The sequence below is a fragment of the Pelodiscus sinensis genome, chromosome 1 (genome assembly GCF_049634645.1).
Source record: "Pelodiscus sinensis isolate JC-2024 chromosome 1, ASM4963464v1, whole genome shotgun sequence".
Lineage (NCBI taxonomy): Eukaryota > Metazoa > Chordata > Testudines > Trionychidae > Pelodiscus > Pelodiscus sinensis.
In genome coordinates this window covers 91,348,613-91,368,403 of record NC_134711.1, presented here as the reverse complement: position 1 = coordinate 91,368,403, position 19,791 = coordinate 91,348,613, and positions in this window count along the sequence as shown.

The following is a 19,791-nucleotide window of genomic DNA, read 5'->3' as shown; positions in this document are numbered from 1 at the left end:
GAGCGGCTTTTCTCAGCAGACACCTCAGCTTAAGAATAAAGGACTGAGGGAAGTGAGGTGTGGGAGAATAAAACTGAGCTCTGGAGAAATGTTTGGCTAGAGTTTCCCCTACAATATGTACCAGTTCCGATTTACATACAAATTCAACTTAAGAACAAACCTACAGTCGCTATTTTGTACGTAACCCGGGGACTGCCTGTATAATTATCAATACTTGATTTTAGATTTACAAAATAGCAGAGAATAAAATGTATAATTGTAAATGCTTCATTTGACATTTAAATAGCATGAATTAAAAACAGACCATTTATTTCATAACTATAAACATGTTATTTTAATTTTATATATTGCATAATTTAAAAATAAACTGTTTAACAGAGTGTATAAGGGCTGGGGATAGCAAATGATGGACAGGAGAATAGAGAGGGTGGGACTTCAATGAAGAGGCGGGGCTTCAAGGAAGGGGCGGGGCGGTAGATCTTCTCCTGTTCTGAGACTTAAAAAGTGATCTTGGGTGTAAAAAGGTTGGAGACCACTGCTCTAATATATATACAGGCCCGTATGCTGGGAGGTGCAAAGAGTGCACATGCATCCTCCCATAGTCTCCCAAGTAAGCATGAGGGGGCTCTGTTAGGGCAGTGAGTCTGTGGCTTGAGCTCAACCCCCCTTCTTTCCCCTGCAGCGGAGAGCCCATGCTGGTGCTCCAGCCTGGCCCTCCCTCCCATGAGGTTGGAGTGTCAGCACCAGCTTCCCGTTTGGCTTTCCCCGCTGCTGCCATTGGCCAGAATCTGGCCAATGGAAACAGTGCGAGGTGGTACCTAGGAGCAGTGCAGTGTGAAGGCAAGTAAGTACCCCCCACCCCCTCATGTCCTGCCCCCGCATTCCCAGCCTCTCATGCACCACCCCACCAAGACCCTGCACCCCCAGCCTGCTCCTGGCTCCCTCTCCCCTGGCCACATACCTACCCACACCCTGCTTCTGCTCCCTCCCCACTGGCCAGACACCCTACCTCCAGCCTGCTCTTGCACCCTCTCCTACTCCTGCCATCTCCCCTATGACCAGATGCCTACCCACACCCTGCTCCTGCACCTTCTGCGTTGGCCAGACACCCTCCCCCCTGTCCAGACACCTGCCCACAGCCTGCTTCTGCACTCTTCCCACAGCCAGACACCCTACCCCCAACTAGATACCTATCCCCAGTCTGCTCCTGAAGACACCCTACCCTGAGCCTGCTCCTGCACCCTCCTTTGCTCTTGCCCCGTCCTCCTGGCCAGACACCCTACTCCCAGCCTGCTTCTGCATCCTATCTCCCGTCCATACCTTTCACCTTCACCCCCTCCAGCACTCTACCTCCCACCCAAATCCTGCATTTCCATTCCTCTTGCTGGCAGCCCTGTCCTGCACACTAAGCCCCCCATTTCTGTCTCAAAGCCAGAGCCTAGGGTGTCCACAAAATCCACTAACTCTGTAACCCCAGAAGATTAAATCCTGGCCTATGGGAAGCCCTGAACCTCAGTCCTCCCTGTTCCTGTACCTCCCCCGTGGGTTTGGAGTGCCAGAGGAGTGAGTGTCTCACTTGGGGGCAACATCAGTGAGGATTGGGGAGGTTTTTTTTGCTTCTCATTTGTGTGGTCCCCAACGGATTTTTTTTGTTGGTCAGTGGCCCCAGGCCCAAAAAAGGTTCCCCACCCCTGCGATAAATAAAGAAAACATGGGGACCTTTTGTATTGGCCATCAATTAATATTTCACTTTATTTAAAATGAAGTTTGATAGACTAATATAAGAAAGTTGAAGCAGTTAATCTGTTTAGTAATTTAAATTAATATTTCCTTTCTTACTGGTTAAATTAAACCATTCTCCCCAGCTGCAGCGAGTTTCCATTAGCAACTGGTGGTCCCCGGAAAGGTTCCATTGAGCCAGGTGGACCACGGGCCAAAACATTTTAAAACCACTTTGTTAGGGGGATAGGAGAGTGCAGTGTTGTGGGGGCAAGTGGGACTGGTGCAGTGCAGCAGGGCCAGGAGAATGGTGCTCCGCACCCACAAGGAGCAGCACATGCCCGACCCCTATCTGGAAGCCATGACCACACTCACTCAGTGCTGGCCTCACCAAGCAGGGAGATCGGCAGGCAGAGACACCCAAGGGGGGGCATGGCAGCTGTGTTGCCCACCATGATCCGAAAAGGTAATTTCTATAAAACCTTTATTACTGTATATATTTTTAGTATGTTATAACAAAATCATTTTACCAGTCACTGTTTCCACTGAAAGTTTTCATTAACCTCTCTTATGCACACTCATTGCATGACTATTTTGGAACTCCTTTACATTTTAAAAAATTGCGGTCCACATTTACAAAAAAAAAAAGCACACCCCCACACTGAAATTTCTGTCTATGGGCCTGAAATATATAGCTGAGGGGGGCTATATAAAACCCTACCAGAACATTCAGTGGGACATACTTTTCCCCTGCGGAAAGGATGAGAGAAACACCACATGACTAATGCTAGTAATGTGTTACTGGAAGGCATTCAGATACTACAGTGATAAGTGCAGTATAAACATCTATGTAGAACAGAACAGACCTGCGGTCTGATTTTAGGCAAATCACTTCACCTCTTTATGGTGCTATTCCTGTAGTATGAGGATATAAACAGAAGCTTCAGGGGGTAGCCATGTTAGTCTGTACAGGTAAACTGAAAAAACATGGTTTGTTAATTCTATAAAGTGCTACCAGATAGAAACAGAGAGAGTCATGCTCTGAGCAGCAAATGGAGAATTCCCTAGTCAGAAAGTTCCCCTGCTTATTAGGATCCCTGCTGCTACACATTCTGGTCCTCTCTGTGGAGGACTAGGAACTCTATAAGATTACATCTTTAAACCAATGTGTATAGACACAGCAATTCAAACTTCAGTTCTTTAAAACTATTTATACTTCTAGGTCTCTCATCAATTGCATTTTAATAGTATTCTAAAGATCAGGTCTTTGAGGGGGTTTGATCAGTCCCCCAGATGTGTTTCTATTTCTGTTGAGTTTGTGCATGGAGTTCCCTGTAAAGGGGACACACTTCTTGACGGAGTACACTGGGTTGCAAAATATTGAAAACTAATCAAATTCCCCCCGGGGAATTCCTTTTGGAGTTTCCAGTAGTTAGGATGTGGGAGTTTGATGAGTTCAGAACAGTTCCAGATGTCTGGGAACTTTTGAGCAAAACTTGGTTAACTGTTTCAAAAGGTAGTGCTTTTGTTCGGTGCTGAACATTGACATTTTGTTGCTGTCAAATTTTTATTTTGGCACACTGTTTTCAAAATTCCTGCAGGTTGGTCCACTTAGATTTAAATTGCTTTGGTGTCATAGATAAAGGTATCCTTAGCAAGGTTCCCTCTAAGTTGCATAGCCCTGCAGCTGCTTAATCAGCCTTGCCCAGTCAGGGGTTCAGGGCTCCCTGTTTGACTGGGTGGGGCCAATTAAGCAGCTGTGGGGCTATGCTGCCACGCAGCTTAAAAGGAACCTTGATCCTTAGTCATCTTCCCATGAGAAATTCTGTTAATAGTCTAGTGTTGTTGATGGATGTGTCAGGAATGCTCTATATGGGCCTACTTATTTGTACAAAACTTTTTGTAGTTTGCACTGAGTGGCAGATTATTCAATAGGCCTACAGGGCCTGTATGCTGTTGATTGTGAATTGTGTGAAGAAATACTTTTTTGTTGGTTTTAAACCTGCTACCTACTAACTTCATTTGTTTTTATTATGGGAAGGAGTTAATTTTTCCTTATTTACTTTATGCATACCAGTCATGATTTTATATACTTTTATCATGTCCCCCCTTAGTCATCTCTTTTCCAAGCCAAAAAAAAAATCACTTTTACTAATTCTCCTCATGGTAGCTGTTCCATATCCTTAATCAGTTGTTGCCCTTTATTGAACCTTTACCAATATCTCTTTTTGAGATGAGGTGACCATATCTGCACGTGGTATTCAAGAGACAGGCATACCACGGATTTATATAGAAGCAATAGGATATTTTCTATCTTATTACATATTCCTTTCTGAATGATTCCCAACATTCTATTTGCTTTTTTGACTGCTGCTGCACATTGAGTGAATCTCTCTTGAGTGGTAACAGCTAATTTAAGTTGAGAGTACAGATCATCATTTTAAGTTGAGAGTACAGATGTAAGTGACTAGTCAACTATCCGATAAGCCTATGCTTATCGGATAGTCGACTAGTGACTCGACTAGTCGCTTCCTCCCCACCCCCTGTTGCTTCTGTCAGAGAGAGGCAGCAAGGGGGTAGGGAGAAGGAGCCGGTGCTAGGAAGAGTTGGCTTAAAAGCCGGTTCCCCCCCAGCACCATCTCTTGGGGGGTGGGGAGGCAGGAGTGGCAGAGGTGTAGCTGGGGACTGTGTGGGTGTCAGGAATCAGCTGACTCCTGGTTCGTGTCCAGTCCCCCTACTGAGCTTGTGCTTTAAAAATTTATTAAGAGCCTTGTGGCTCTTAATACGTTTAAAAGGCAGAGCAGCAGCGGGGTTAGCTTCCAGGGCTGGCCCCAGAAGCTAACCCCACTGTGGCTCTGCAGTTTCCCCCTTATCAACTAATCGACTAGTTGATGGAAATTCCATTGACTAGTTGATTAGCTGATTAAACACCATTTAATATCCTTACTTGGGATTATGTTTTCCCAATACACATTTCTTTGCATTTAACAACATCAAATTTTGATTACCAATATGTTGACCCAGGTTTGTGAGATTTTTTTTTTTTTTTTTAGCTCTTCATAATCTGTTTTGGATTTAACTATATTGAGTGATTTTTTTACAATCTGCAAATTTTGCCATTTCACTGATTACCTTTTTCTCCAGAACACTTATGAATATGTTGAATAGGATTGGTCCCAGTACAGACCCCTGGGAGACATCACTAGTTAGCTCCCTCTATTCTGAAAACTGACCATTTATTCTTACCTTTTGTTTCCTATCTTTTAACCAGATACCAGTCATGAGAGGATCTTCACTTTTATCCCTTGACAGTTTACTTTGCCTAAAGAGTCTTTGGAGAGAGAACTTATCAAAGGCTTTCTGGAAATCTAAATACACTATATTCACTGGATCCCCCTTCTTCACATGTTCAGAGAATTCTAGTAGACTGATGGGGATGAGGTAAATATGCTTGAGGGCAGAGACAGGGTCCAGAGTGACTTAGATAAATTGGAGGATTGAGCCACAAGAAATCTGATGAGGTTCAACAAGGACAAGTACAGAGTCCTGCACTTGGGACGGAAGAATCCCAAGCATTGTTACAGGCTAGGACCAACCAGTTAAGTAATAGTTCTGCAGAAAAGGACCTGGGAGTTACAGTGGATGAGAAGCTGGATATGAGTCAACAGTGTGTCCTTGTAGCCAAGAAGGCTAATGGCATATTAGGATGCATTAGAAGGAACATTGCCAGCAGATCCAGAGATGTCATTATTCCCCTTTATTCGGCTCTGGTGAGGCCACATCTGGAGTATTGTGTCCAGTTCTGGGCCCCCCACTACAAAAAGGATGTGGACGCATTGGAGAGGGTCCAGCGTAGGGCAACTAAAATTATTAGGGGGCTGGAGCATACGACCTACGAGGAGAGGCTGAGGGAGCTGGGTCTGTTTAGTCTGCAGAAGCGAAGAGTGAGGGGGGTTTTGATAGCTTCCTGAAGGGAGGTTCCAAAGAGGATGGAGAAAGGCTGTTCTCAGTAGTGACAGATGGCAGAACAAGGAGCAATGGTCTCAAGTTGTGGTGGGAGAGGTCCAGGTTGGATATTAGGAAAAACTATTTCACTAGGAGGGTGGTGAAGCACTGGAATGGGTTACCTAGGGAAGTAGTGGAGTCTTCATCCCTAGAGGCGTTTAAGTCTCGGCTTGACAAAGCCCTGGCTGGGTTTATTTAGTTGGTATTTGTCCTGCCTAGAGCAGGGGGCTGGACTTGATGACCTTCTGAGGTCTCTTCCAGCTCTATGGTTCTATGATTCTGATTCTATGACCTTAATCCACCTCTGTCTGCACTGTTCCCTCCACCTACCCATTGGCTCCAGGGGTAGGGCAGACTCTTGTAACATGTTCAAAATCAAAGTCCTATAAAATTCTGGGAATATTTCAGAGGTCATTATCGATATGAGGAGCTCAGGAACTCCGTGACTTACAAATATTGACTTTAGTGTCTGGAACATTTTTGTTGGTGATGTCTGCATATATATATATAGCCAAGTCCACTGTATCTGGAGAAGTAATCAACTACAATAATGTATTATTTCCAGAAAAATATCTGTGACTACCCACTGTGAAGCTCTGTCGGGTAGATTTATAGAAAGTAATGATCCTGGCAACTGCCCCCACCCTCCATTTTGTTTAATATATTGCAGTCCTCTTCTGTGGTCTGAATTTGCCTATTCAGGCTGGGCCACCGTACAAATTGCTATGCTTGTGCCCTACGCTTGTCTGTATCCTGGCATCCTTCATGGATAGTGTAGAGTATCTTTTTCTGAAGTACTGTAGGGAAAAGAATGAATTATCCTTTGAGAATCAGGCCCTTGACCACATGATGGTCATTTCAGTCCTGTCAGTATAATCGCTCTATTGGAAGTGGACTCCTTTAACTCCACTCTTTTTGGCAATATTGAGTCATTTTCTTGCAAGTCTGATTCTTTAGTTGTTCATCTCTAGTTTGCTGAAGTCAGCTGGCAGATGCTGGAATTGCTGCCACAACAAGGTCTATGTAAACTTTGACATCTTTCTCTCAAGGCTTTTCTGTTGGTGGCTACATAATGGGGACTATAGATAGAGGGTCTACTGCTATGAGTGCTTTCCCTGGTATGTAGCAAGAAAAATCACATTAGCCACAGTCAGAATCATTGACTCCTAGGTGAAAGGTCATCCAATTGTTCTGAACTCAGTAGTGCTACTAAGGGCTGTGGTCTGTTTCTGTGTTAAAATTCATGTGGAAGAGATATGCACTGAGATGTTCATAGATTCACGTGGCTGTTAAAGTTTTCTTTTTCATGTTTATCTGCTGTTGCTTGGTTTCTGTGAGGCTTCTTGACATGAAGGCAACCAGTGTTGGTCACCTTTTGCCTGCTTTTATGTCGGCATTGCTATTAACCCATATGGAGTATAGCAAGTATTGGATAGTTTACTGAATATTGTGCCAAAACAGGTGGAGATGCCTGTAGTTTTTATTTTACTACATGCATTTTGTGGTGTCTACCCTAGACCCAGATATTTTGACCATTAAGGAGATCTTTTAAGGATTTTGTTAGGGGAAATTCTTACCAGATTTAGCTCATCTAATGACTAATAATGCCCAGCAATCCTCTCATAGTAAAACCATCTTTGGGTTCAGGTAAGATAAATAATGCCTTTGGTTTATCTGAATTCAGATAAATTCCATTTGCTTATGATATGTCTGTTGTGGCATATATATATACACACCATGTCCAGGGGGTGGACGCCATCTGGTCAGCTGTGGGTCTGTAACAATAACCCAGGGTTATAACCCAATAATCCAGGGTTGTATAGTCTAATGGCTAGAGTCAGTAAGGGGTAGACCTCAGTTTAGGGCCACACAGCTTAACAGCCAGAGTCAGTGGGGTAGCCCTCTAGTTTGGGGCAGCACAGCTGAATTGCTAGAATCAATAGTTTGGGGCAACAGCTCCGGTAGGAAGACCCGGGCCCACCCTACTCCACCAGGCACCAATCTAGGGTCCTGTGAGTGGCAGAGTACTCCACCTGTCACTCAGCAAGGAATCTGATTGCAACACACCAACCTCACTTGGGTGGGAGATACCAATCCAGCACCTTCCCTGGGTCACTTCCTACCAGAGTTGGTGCGGGGATATTCCATGTGGTCTCTGGGTCCTCCAGTTCCACTGCAACTGCTTCTCCCTGGGGCTCCTCCGGCGCTAGTAGCTCAAGGTGGTTTCCTGGGTCTCTGGCTGGAGTGTCCCTGGTGCTCCTGCTGAAGGTCCTTCTTCTCCGGCAGCCAGCCCAGAATGAACTGAGCTACTCCCTTTTATACTGCTCCAGCATCTGGCGCATGCTGTGTCTGTGTAGAGGGACGTGACTTCCTCTGCCCACAGGATTTTAACCCCTCCAGTTCAGTGCAGGGTATGCACACCTCATTACAGTGTCATACCAATTGTATTTTCTCCTTTCCATGTTCACATTTCTCATTTCAAAATGAGGCCAACTTAATGGAAGCATCTCATAACTGAATGTAGTCATTCATCATGTTCATTTTTATCTCTGCCATATACTAATCCATCATGTGCATGGCAAAAGGTACCAGAAAAACCTGAAATGATCTGAGAGATTTTCTTTTGGAAATGTTCTAGTGCTCAAGATACGCCGAAAGGAAGATGACTGAAACAGTACCTTTCAAATGGGATGATGAATGTATTAATTCTTAAGCAAGGGGGATTTGCTGTAGCATCTAACTCTCAGAAGACTTTGGCTGCTAACATAATTTCTGGTCAACTGCAGGAAGTATGTATCTGCACATGCTTTTACTAAGTTGTTTACGTTCCACACAAATCTGGATTTTGTCAGTGGGCTTTGGTACTACAATCATCTCTGGACTTCCAAACAGAGGGTTCTTTTCTCTGTGAAATACATCTTAAATGTTCCATTCTCTTTAATTTTCCTTTAACTTTCCCTAACAAGAGTTTAGGGATGCAACCTGTGACTGTGAGAGCAAAGGGAGTTGCTGATGGCACCAATTTTATTTTGTACTCCTCTGACAGCTTTCCTAGCCTTGTGAAGATGTGTGGATACATTTCATATATAGTTTGCTTTCTGACGTTCATGCATTCCAGTTTCTCTATTAGGTGTAGTCCTTAGATTGCTGGCAATCCTAGTAGGGGAGTTGTCAGTTCAAGTATTACCTATATTTGTTGAAGAACTTTCTGTTTTTTCTCTAGGTTCACAGACACCTAATGCTGTTCAGCTGTTTGTCGGCTCAGTGCGGCAGCCATGTAAATTTAAATGAAGCGGCGATTATTTAAATCGCCGCTTCATTTTACTATGTCTGGTAGCCTAATCTACATGCCTCTGGCGACAGAGGCATGTAGTCTAGACGTACCCATACTTGCATAACAACGTTTGAATGTTTTGTTGAGGATATAGTACCTAGAAGTATAGACTCAGTGTTGCTATCAGATGACAATCCTTCTTGGATTGTTCCACTGCTACTGGTGATCTGCATACCATTGCAAACAGCCCAATTTTATGGAATCTCTCATTGTTGCTGTTGTGGCTTGTTGTCTTGCCACATCTTCCACAGCTTTTCCAGTTTTCCCTTCTATTAAGGTTTTTTGGTCTCCCTCTCTAATTGTGCATTGTGCTTACGTTTTAATGTGGTCTGACTGCTGCTTTCATACTGGTGTCTTTTTTTCTTTATGGCATTAATGGTCTGATGCAGTCTCTCTTGTGCTGCTACTATGTAAGTCACTTTACTGTTGCATTATGGTTTCTTGTATTTTCATTTTTGCTTTATGGAAGTGAGGGAATGGCTCCACTATTATGGGGACCTTTCCTGGCTCATAAATTACCCTGGTGAAGTGAGCTAGCAAAAGGATCTGAGTCCTTGTTTCAACTTCTTTTACCCAGAGGCCAACCTGACCATGAGGGCTTACCTTCCATTTTCCTGCGTGGCAGAGTCAGAGGCGGCCCTGGACTAGCTGCCAGCAACTGGCGCCCTAGGCAAACCATGCAATCGGCGCCCCTCCCTCCCCCCTCCAATCCAAAGGGCAGATATAGGCTGAGGTTTTTGGTAAACTGGGAAACATTTTGCCCCTATTTTCCATTTTAATGTTTAAGCATATTTATTTAAACAGGCATAATTATTCGGTTTCTCCATCCAACCAATGTTTCTGAGATCAGATTAAAATAGATACACAAAGTTTTCAGAATAGATTTGTACACGACAGCTAGACGATATTTCAGTACGATTTCAAATAAAAATGCATTACAAATGTTAATTATAATTTTTATTATTACAAATCCAAAATAGTCCATTACGCTATCCTGCTTTAACTGCCATTACCACCACATCGCTGGGGACAGAGTTCTGTGGCTGGGGACAGGGGAGTGGGGACAAGAGAGAGGGAACAGGGTGCCAGTGGGGGGAGAGAGTCCCCTGCACCCACCTCCTCCCAGGATTCCCCCCCCCCCAGGGAAGCTGGCACACGCCTCCCCTGGGGCCGACACTCCCCTCCCCTTCCGCAGTACAGGGAACCCCTGCGCGCCTCCTCCCCCAGGGCCGCCCCCCCCCCCACGGCACGGGGAAACCCCTGCATGCCACCTTTCCTGGGGCTGACCCCCCTCCCCCCGTGGTGCAGGGGAAGCCAGCGTGTGCCTCCCCTGGGGCCAACACCGCCCCCTCCCGTGGTGCAGGAAACCCCCACATGCCTCCTCCCCCGGGGCCGACCCCTCACTCCCGTGGCGCAGGACTGTTGTTGCTCTGCCTTAAGCAATCTGGGTTACTTTTCTGGTCCCTCTCACTCTGGTTGCTGCAGCTCTGCTCCCAGCTCAGGTCTGCTTTCTGGGCTGTGTCTCTGGCTCTTGCTACTGTGACTTTGCTCCCAGTACAGATCTGCTCCCTTAGCTGTTTCTCTGGTTCTCTGTAGCTGGGCACAGCTCTGCTCACTAGCTTAGCTCAAGCTTCTGCTCTCTCCTTTGCTCAGCCCTGCTCTGTGTGTCCCACTTCACAGTAAGGTCGGCATCCGTCTGGCCTCCCGACCTCCCCCATTAGCCTGCCTGCCCTGTCATTCAGGCTGATCTGGAGCATCCATCTCTCAGCAATACTCCTGGGGACTGTCAGTTTCTGGGTCCTGATTTCTCATTGACCCTTCTTCTTCCTTTTGATACTTGGAGTTCGCCATCAACCCCCCCCCCCCCCCCCCACCCCCTACTGAGTTCTAGTAAGGGATCAACAGTCCTCTTACATATAGCTTGTTCTAGCATGAGAGCTGGTCTGACTGAAGTTGTGCTGATAAACTGGTGTTTCTTATACCGAGAACTAGCCTGTCTCTGATTTCACTTCTAACATTGAACAAGCTTATGACCTGCAGTAATAAAAGTCTCAGCTGTTTCCCATTGTTCCTAGGCATCTCCTTTTAAACTGTCCCTGGAATATTATGCATAATATTCTGTCAATTTATGAAATAGCCTCTCTCATTTCAAAGTATTATTTTACTCATCATTGAGGAGTTGCCCGGAGTGGGCAATAATTGTTGATGGGTGGCCACTCCAAGAATTTGGAAAGTGGTTGAAGACCGCACTCTTCCATGATATTAATGGAGGAGGTGCAGGGTATGGGATGAAGGTTGGGTGCAGAAGGGAGTTTGGGTAAGGGAGGGGCAGGGGATTGGGGTTCCAGATCTGGGAGGGGATATGGATGCAGGAAGGGGCAGTGGATTTGGGTATGTGGAGTGGGGGAGCAGAGGGTTGGGGGAGGGAGGGGCTGGGGTGCCAGAGGCAGGCTCTGGCCAGGAGACTTACCAGACAGCAGCCCAGCACTTTCCTGAAGCAGCCTCTCTGCCTGCCCCATCCCTGCACAGGCTGCAGCCGCGTGCTCTGTGAATAAAACTATGAGCCCCGGAGGGGAGGGGGCATGGTGCTTCTTAGCTGCCTGTTATTGAAAAAGGCAGCTCCCACGGGCCAGTTTCTGTCCAAAAACTGGCCATTGGGATTGTGTTGAGGGAGGGAGCAGTTCCTTCCCCCACCCCTCTAGGTTCATAGATTTTAAAGTGAAGCCGTGCACTAGCCACATTTCTGAGCAGCGCGTGGGTGGGGTGAGAGTTGGAGTGAGGCAAGTGGGGAGCCTGCCTGGGGCTCCCAACTGCGTCCATGGGCCGGATCCAGTGGCTTGGTGGGTCAGATTTGGCCGATGGGACGTATTTTGCCCAGGCCTGGTCTACAGGATAGTATAAGTGTCCATGGCAAATAACATGGCATTGACTGGTATTCTTGTGCTTTCTCTGTTAAATCAGAAGCCATTCAGAGTTGCTTAAGTCTACTGATCTAGCAAAGCCAGCTGTCTGAGTGAGTTTCCAAAATCAGATTTCTCTAACACAGCCATTGGTGCTATGGGTTCCATTGCCGTGCTGAAATAGGGCTCTGCCTCCTTCCTGCTTCACCTTTCTTAAATCTCCTCCCTGATTTTCCACCTTCCCCATAGGCTCAACACTCTGGCAGTCCGGGGTTGTGATTAGGGAGGGTGTCTTTCTTTCACTCCTTTAAAGAGAGGGATTCACAAGCTCGTGACTCCATTAAATGTGAGGCTCTGAACATAGAAAGCAATGCTTTTAAGAGGCAAATACAGAACTCCTAACCAAGAGATTCCCGCATTTATTAAGATCCCTGCTGCAATACGTTCTCTTTAGTAATTGTGGAGGACCAGAAACTCCACAATTTCCTCATCTGTAAAACAGCTATAATGATACTTTGGTACTTAACCCGTTACTTAAAGAGTTTCAAGAATAATGGATGAAAAGCATTATATAATACCTAGATAATGACAACCTTCCTGTCCTAGGCGGAAGCCTCATTTTCAGGAGATATTTTCTTGTGCAACATGCACGAAGATGAGAGCACAATTACCGCACAAGTTTGTTATTTAGCTGTCTGCAAACATTCCATTTGCACATACTGTTGCAGTACACAAAGGTAACTGCATTTTTATTTAAAGGCCTGTACCTTTAAAATCTACTCTTTAAGAGTACAGCTACACTGTGGGCTAAAGTCAAATTAAGATATGTAACTTCAGCCTCGTTAATTGTTTAGCTGAAGTCAAAATACAATAGAGTCCCGATTATCCGACCTAAACGGGACTGACATGTGGTCGGATTACCGAATATGTCAGGTGATAGGGACTCTACTGTGTATCTTGGCCCCATCCTTGGCCTGGCCCTGGCCCCTTCCTTCCCTGCAGTTCCCGGATGCCTGGCCCCGCTCACTGCCCTGATGCTCTCCTGGAGCCGCTGATGCCGCTCCTGCCAGTGCTGCTTCGTCCCCGGGTGCTGCAGGGAGGGGACGAAGCGGCTGCTGGCAGGAACGGCACCAGCAGCTCCAGGAGAGTGACAAGGCAGCCAGCAGGGCCATTCTCCTGGCCCGCGCCCTGGAACTGCTGGTGCCGCTTTGTCCCGGGGAGCTGCAGGGTCGGATAAAGCGGAGTGTCAGATTACCGAAGGTAAGCACCGGGAACATTTTGTTGCAGCCCCTTTAATTTAAAGCACCAGTCCATTCCCCTGCTGCCCCTGCCACATGTATGCCAAGCTGGGAAAAGAAAATGCCGGCCGGCTGCTGCGACCCCCCAGGAAGACAGCCGTGACTAACGGGTTGTGCACTGCTGTTTTAGAGGACTGTGGTATGAATTCTGCTATGCAAACTGCAATGTTAGAGAAAAGGAAGTCTTTATGAGGAGCAGACTAATATAGGGTATGTCTACACTACCACCCTAGTTCGAACTAGGGTGGTTAATGTAGTCATATGAACTTACAAATGAAGCCCGGGATTTGAATTTCCCGGGCTTCATTTGCATGTTGCCGGGCGCCGCCATTTTTAAATGTCCGCTAGTGCGGACTCCGTGCCCGCGGCTACACGCAGCACAAACTAGATAGTTCGGATTAGGCTTCCTATAGTTTGGAACGAGGCGTACAGATAGTTCGGACTAGGCTTCCTATTCTGAACTATCTAGTTTGTGCCGTGTGTAGCCGCGGGCACGAAGTCCGCACTAGCGGACATTTAAAAATGGCGGCGCCCGGCAACATGCAAATGAAGCCCGGGAAATTCAAATCCCGGGCTTCATTTGCAAGTTCGTATGTCTACATTTAACCACCCTAGTTCGAACTAGGGTGGTAGTGTAGACATACCCATACAGAGTTGAGTCACCTGTAGGTACATTTGAACTCCAAAATGTTGAGAGAGGGGAGTTCTATGTAACTATCTTGTTTAACTATGTTGCATTTCATCTATTTCATTTAAACTTGCTGATTAGTTTTTTATTCACTTCATCTACTAGCTTGTTCAAAAACAGGGCACAAACAGTGTAGCATCTAGAAGTTGTATCACTTTTGCTAAGTATTAGGCAAAATGGTTTTTTAAAATATCAGTGTTTAGTAATCCAAGGGTATGCCAACACTTGACATTGATTGACAAAAGTTTTGTTGTTCATAGATGCTTAAAAATATCTCCTGAATGATAAAGTTTTGGCACAGCAAGTGAAAGTGTGACTACAGGCTGAACCTCTCTAGTCCAGCACTTTCTGATCTAACGATATCCAGACTGGTATGAGTATCGGACTGGTATGAGTTTAGTTAGCCAGGTGTCCACTCATCATGTGTGTGGCAAAGTTTTCTGCGGTCCCATAAATTTTGTATACAGCCACCAGTCCTGACTTGAAATGTTCTGCGCTGTGATTTAGCTCTAATTTACCCCTAAATGCCTTCTAAAAGCCCAGTGAGCAGTGGCAGTGTTGTAATGCTGCTAGACAATATTTACCTCCTGTGGTTCGGCAAATTCTCTGGTTTGACACTGATCGGGTCCCAAGAGTGTTGGACAAGAGAGGTTCAACCTGTATTACTTTGTGTGCAACAAAGCAAAACCCCTCATAGGGAATGGAAGTATTTTTTCAGCAAAAGTGCAGACAAACAGCATTTACACAAGCTGACTTTTAGCAGCAAGACTGTCTTGTTTAGTGTAGACGTACCCTAAGACATTAACATAAAAGATTTGCAATATGATTTTTAGTAGATAATATTCCTTGAATTTTGAAAACACACCATTTTCAATTGACATTTAATAAATATTTTGTGAACACTTTTAATACTAAGTTTTCTATTTTTTTTTTTTTTTAAACAACATGCATTTGGGACCTGACCAGTCTGTCAGTGTCACTATAAATTAGGGTAATCCAATAGAAAACGTCCCTAATACTAAACCTAATTAGTATAACTTATTTATTAATTATATAAATTATAACCCCCCCCAAATTAATAGTTGCCTAAAAATTTAAGTTTAATGAGTGTTACTTATTGTATTACAGGTATTAAAATAGCACATCTCTTGCCTGGAATGACTGCAAATTAATTCTTGGCACCAGATGACATCAGTCTGCAGGAAAGGTCTGGTTTGATTCTAAGACAGGGATGGGCAAATTCTGGCCTGCAGGCTGGATCCAGTCTGCAGGGTTAGTTCCTGGTGGGCCCCCACCTCCATGTTTACCTGTAACTCCGCAGGTATCAGAGGATTGCAGATTTGGTTGGCTTCAAATTGCCATTCTTGGCCAGTGCGAGCAGCAGGAAGCGGTATCACGGTCCGCAACGCTTCCCACCGCTCACATTGTCCATGAACGGCAATTCGCGGCCAACCAGAGCTGTGATTCTCCGATACCAGTGGAAGTGCAGGTAAACATAGCGGTGGCAGCCCACAAGGGCCTAACCCTGAAGACTGCCGGTTTTTTTTATTGCCCACTCCTGTTCTAAGACAACACAAAATGGGTAAGTGGGCTATTTTCTGTGAGATGCTTATGATACGAAAGAGCCTGATCCTACCACCTTTGCTCAGACAAGTTTCCTTTATTTACATGAGTAAGTCTATTGATTTCAGTTAGGCCAGCTGTTTTCAGTTTATGGTTTGTGGATCCCATGGGGTCTACAGATTATGTCTAAGGAGTCTGTGAAAGGAGACTATGAAAATAAAAAAGTTACAGATCCCAGAAAAAGCATTCCATTTTTCTGATCAATCAAAAGTATGTGAATACCCCCACCTACAGGTGAAACCCAGAGATGTTACTATGAAACTAACAGTTTAGCACTCTCACTCACACTGTCAAATGCCATCATGCCAAGCACATGCAGCGTTTATAGTTTAACTCTGTTCAGTCAGTTTTCAGTCTAAGACTGCTAAGGTAAGAGGCCACAGGCCACAGGTTGACTTTCTTAAAAAGGTCTGCACCTCTGTTTGAAATGTTTTAGAAGTCCTCAAATGAAAAAAAGGTTGAAAATCACTGAGTTAGACTACTTGCATTACGGTAAGAATTGCTGATAGGGTTCATAATCCTTATATAAAACATTGAATAGATGTCATTTATGCTGTATCTTTTTTTAACTCTAGAGATAACGTGTCTAAAGATTTTTTTTTTTGTAAAAAATGTTCAACTTTATCTTATATATTTCAGAGAAAATAATTTGTTAGGATTATATTAGGGCTATGAATTGACCTGCGTTAACGTCTGTGATTAATGCAGGACAGGATTAACGCGTTAATCCTTTTAATGTGTTAATTGCAGGCGTTAATGGTGCGCTGCCCCTTTGAAGCGCCAAAATGGCACTTCAAAGGGGCTTTGCAATGCGGAGCCGGGGATCAGCTGGAGTGCCCGGCTGATCCCACACTCGTAATGTGCTGCCCCTTTGAAGCGCTGCCAGAGCGCTTCAAAGGGGCAGCTGGGGACTTCAGCTGATCCCAGGCTCCTGCGGTGCTTCCCCTTTAAACACCGTCGCTGTATTTCAAAGGGGCAGCTGCACTGAGCCGGGAGTCTGCTGAGGATTCCAGCTGATCTCAGGCTTCTGCAGCACTGCTCCTTTGAAACGCTGCCGCAGCGTTTCAAAGAAGCAGCGCATGTGATTAATCATGCGATTAAATTTTTTAATCGCACGATTAATCATGATTAATATTTGTAATCACTTGACAGCCCTAGTTTGTATTTAATGTCACTGGAGCTGCTATTCATTGTAATGTAGTAAGTAGAAGTAGCATTCCACTTTTTCTACTTCAGGTCATCTATCTAGAGGAAAATTAAAGAGAAAGGGGAAGGAAAATAATGGCTTTTACAACTTGAACACCAGTAATGGCTAGTACAAATAATTTAATAGTGACCAGGGATAATTAAAGACAATCTGTTCAGATCCTGCAGTCTACTTTGGCAGTGCTTGAAGAGCAATTTTACGATAAAGATCTTTTTTTAAAACTTGCCTGTTATGACAGTAAGTGTGCCAAAATAGCACATGATTAAAGTGCTGTCACTGTAAAATATATGGTGGTGTAGGATCCCAATATGTAAGGGGTATTAAGTTACTAAGTATAAGAACAATCCAAAGCAAATATTATCACAGAATCATAGAAATGTAGAGTTGAAGGGAGGGCAGCCTTTTGTAGTCATTAAGTCCAGCCCTCTGTGCTGTGTCAGGACCAAGGAATCCTGGACCGTTCCTGACAGATGTTTGTCCATGTTTAAAAACTTCTAATGATGAGGATTCCACAGCCTTCCTGGGAAGCCTATTCCAGAGCTTAACTACCCTTATAATTAGAAAGCTTTTCCTAATATCTAACCTAAATTTTCCTTGCCACAGATTAAATATATTACTTCTTCTCCTACCTTCAGTGGACATGGAGAACAATCAACCACAATCTTCTTTATAAGACCCCTTAACATATTTGAGGACTATTATAAGAATCCCATCCCCTTTTGTAACCCTTCTTCGTTGGTCAGGTTTTCAACATTTTTAGTGCTTTCTTTTGGACTTTCCAATTTAGCTACATCTTTATTGCGGTATGGTGCCCAGAACTGGATATATTACTCCAGCTGAGGCCTTACCAGTGCTGAGTAGAACAGGACAAATACCTCCCATGTCTTACATACAACAAAACATAGTTGTCTCATTTGCAATTTATGATCTACTAAAACCCCCAAATCCTTTTAGCAGTACTATCACCTAGCTAGTCATTCCCTGTTTTGTAGTTGTGTATTTGATTTTTTTTCTCCTTAAGTGTAGTATTTTGTACCTGTCGTTATTCAGTTTCATCTTGTTTCATTTGGACCAAATCTCCAATTTGTCAGGGTTGTTTTGAATTGTAATCCTGTCTTCCAAAGAGCTTATAAACCTCCCTGCCCTGTTGAGTGTCACCCACAAATGTTGTAAACATACTCTTAATTTTATTATCCAAATCATGAATACTACTGAGCTCAGGACTGACCTTGTAGAACCCAACTAGATACATCCTCTCAGTCTGACAATAAACTATTGATAACTACTCTTTAAGTAAGATATTTCAACCTGTTTGACACCCACCTTATAGTCATTTCATGTGGACCACATTTCCCTAATTTGCTTAAAAGAATGTGGGAGTGGGACAATGTTAAAAGTCTTACTAAATATCAAGATATTTCACATCTACTGCTTTCCCTCATCCACTGGGCCAACAATCCCATCAAAGAAAGAAATTAGACTGATTTAGCATAATTTGTTCTTGACAAATCCATGCTGTTTATTCCATATACCATATTAAACTCCATGCACTTGCAAACTGATTGTTTATTAATTTGCTGCAGTTATGCAGTATCCTTCCAAGTACTGAAGTAAGGCTGACTGATCTGTAATGCCCAGGGTCCTTCTCTTTTCCCTTTTTAAAAGACTGGTATTATGTTTGTCCTTCTCCAGTCTACTGGGACCTGATCTGTCCTGGAGGAGTTCTTAATGATGATTGCTCAGGTTCCAATATTGCTTCAGCTGGTTCCTTAAGTACTCTGTCTGCCTGAATACATCCAACCTATCTAATCTAGTCTTTAACCCATTGCTTTTCTATTCTGGCTTACTTTCCTTACCCCTTATTGTTAATATTAACTTTGTTGAATATCTGGTCACCTTTTTTAGTTAAGACTGAAGAAAACTAGGCATTAAACACCTCAGCTTTCTTGAAATCATCAGTTATTAGCTGTCCTTCCCTGTTAACTACAGGATCTAGACTTTCCTTCATTTTTCTCTTGTTTCAAGTAATTTAAATAACCTTTTTAATGTCTTTCATGTTCTTTGATAATGCTAAATGTAATTCATTTTATGCCTTTGCCCTTTTGAATTTTTCCTATATGCGTGTGCTATTCGTTTGTACTGCTAGTTAGCAATTTAAACGTGTCTCCACTTTTTGTAGAATTTCTTTTTGACTCAGGTAATTAAAGAGCTCCTGTCATACTGACCTTTTACTATTCTTCCTATTCTTCCGTTGCATGGAGATAATGTTAAAGGCACAACTGCATACCATCTCCTTGAGAAATTGCCAGATCTCCTGAACTCTTTTTTTCCCTTAACTTTTTTCCCCAAGACACCTTACCTTCCAGACCTCTGAATCTGTTAAGTCTACCTTTTTGAAGTCCATTGTCCTTATTCTGCTGTTCTCACTCCTTCATTTCCTTAGAATTAGTATCTCATTCAAATTCATAAGCCAGATCCAGAATTGCTTAATCAAAATTCCAGGTAACTTCTGGGAAAGTTTTGCTTGAGTAAGACAAGAACAAGGACTGCAGGTGGGATAGTGATTGCCATTTTAAATAGCTACTATTCTTTGATGAAGTGATGTAACTTGCAGTTGATGCAGACATAACATTAATAAGTAACATCTGTTAGCAGTCAATTGCACTCTACAGAACCTAATCTTGGCAAGTTTCGGAGAAGTAGTCTGCAGCAATGATCAGCATAGGTAGCCTCAGCAGAAACGAGTAGTCCCTGAACAAATGCTGTTTAACAGAACTCCAGATAGTACCCTTGCAACAGAAGCAAGGTTTGGCAACCTGATAGCACTGTGCTGCCATTGTCCCCTAAAGAGTTGGCAAGCATTAAGTACTGCACTCAGGATGCCATTTACAATGCATATCGGCAACTTTATTGAACTTACATTGTTATGATCAATGCTATATTCTTATCAGTAGGGGACACTATTTATATGTGCCTGCCTAAACAGGTGTATTTTATATGGAATTCTCGTCACAGCA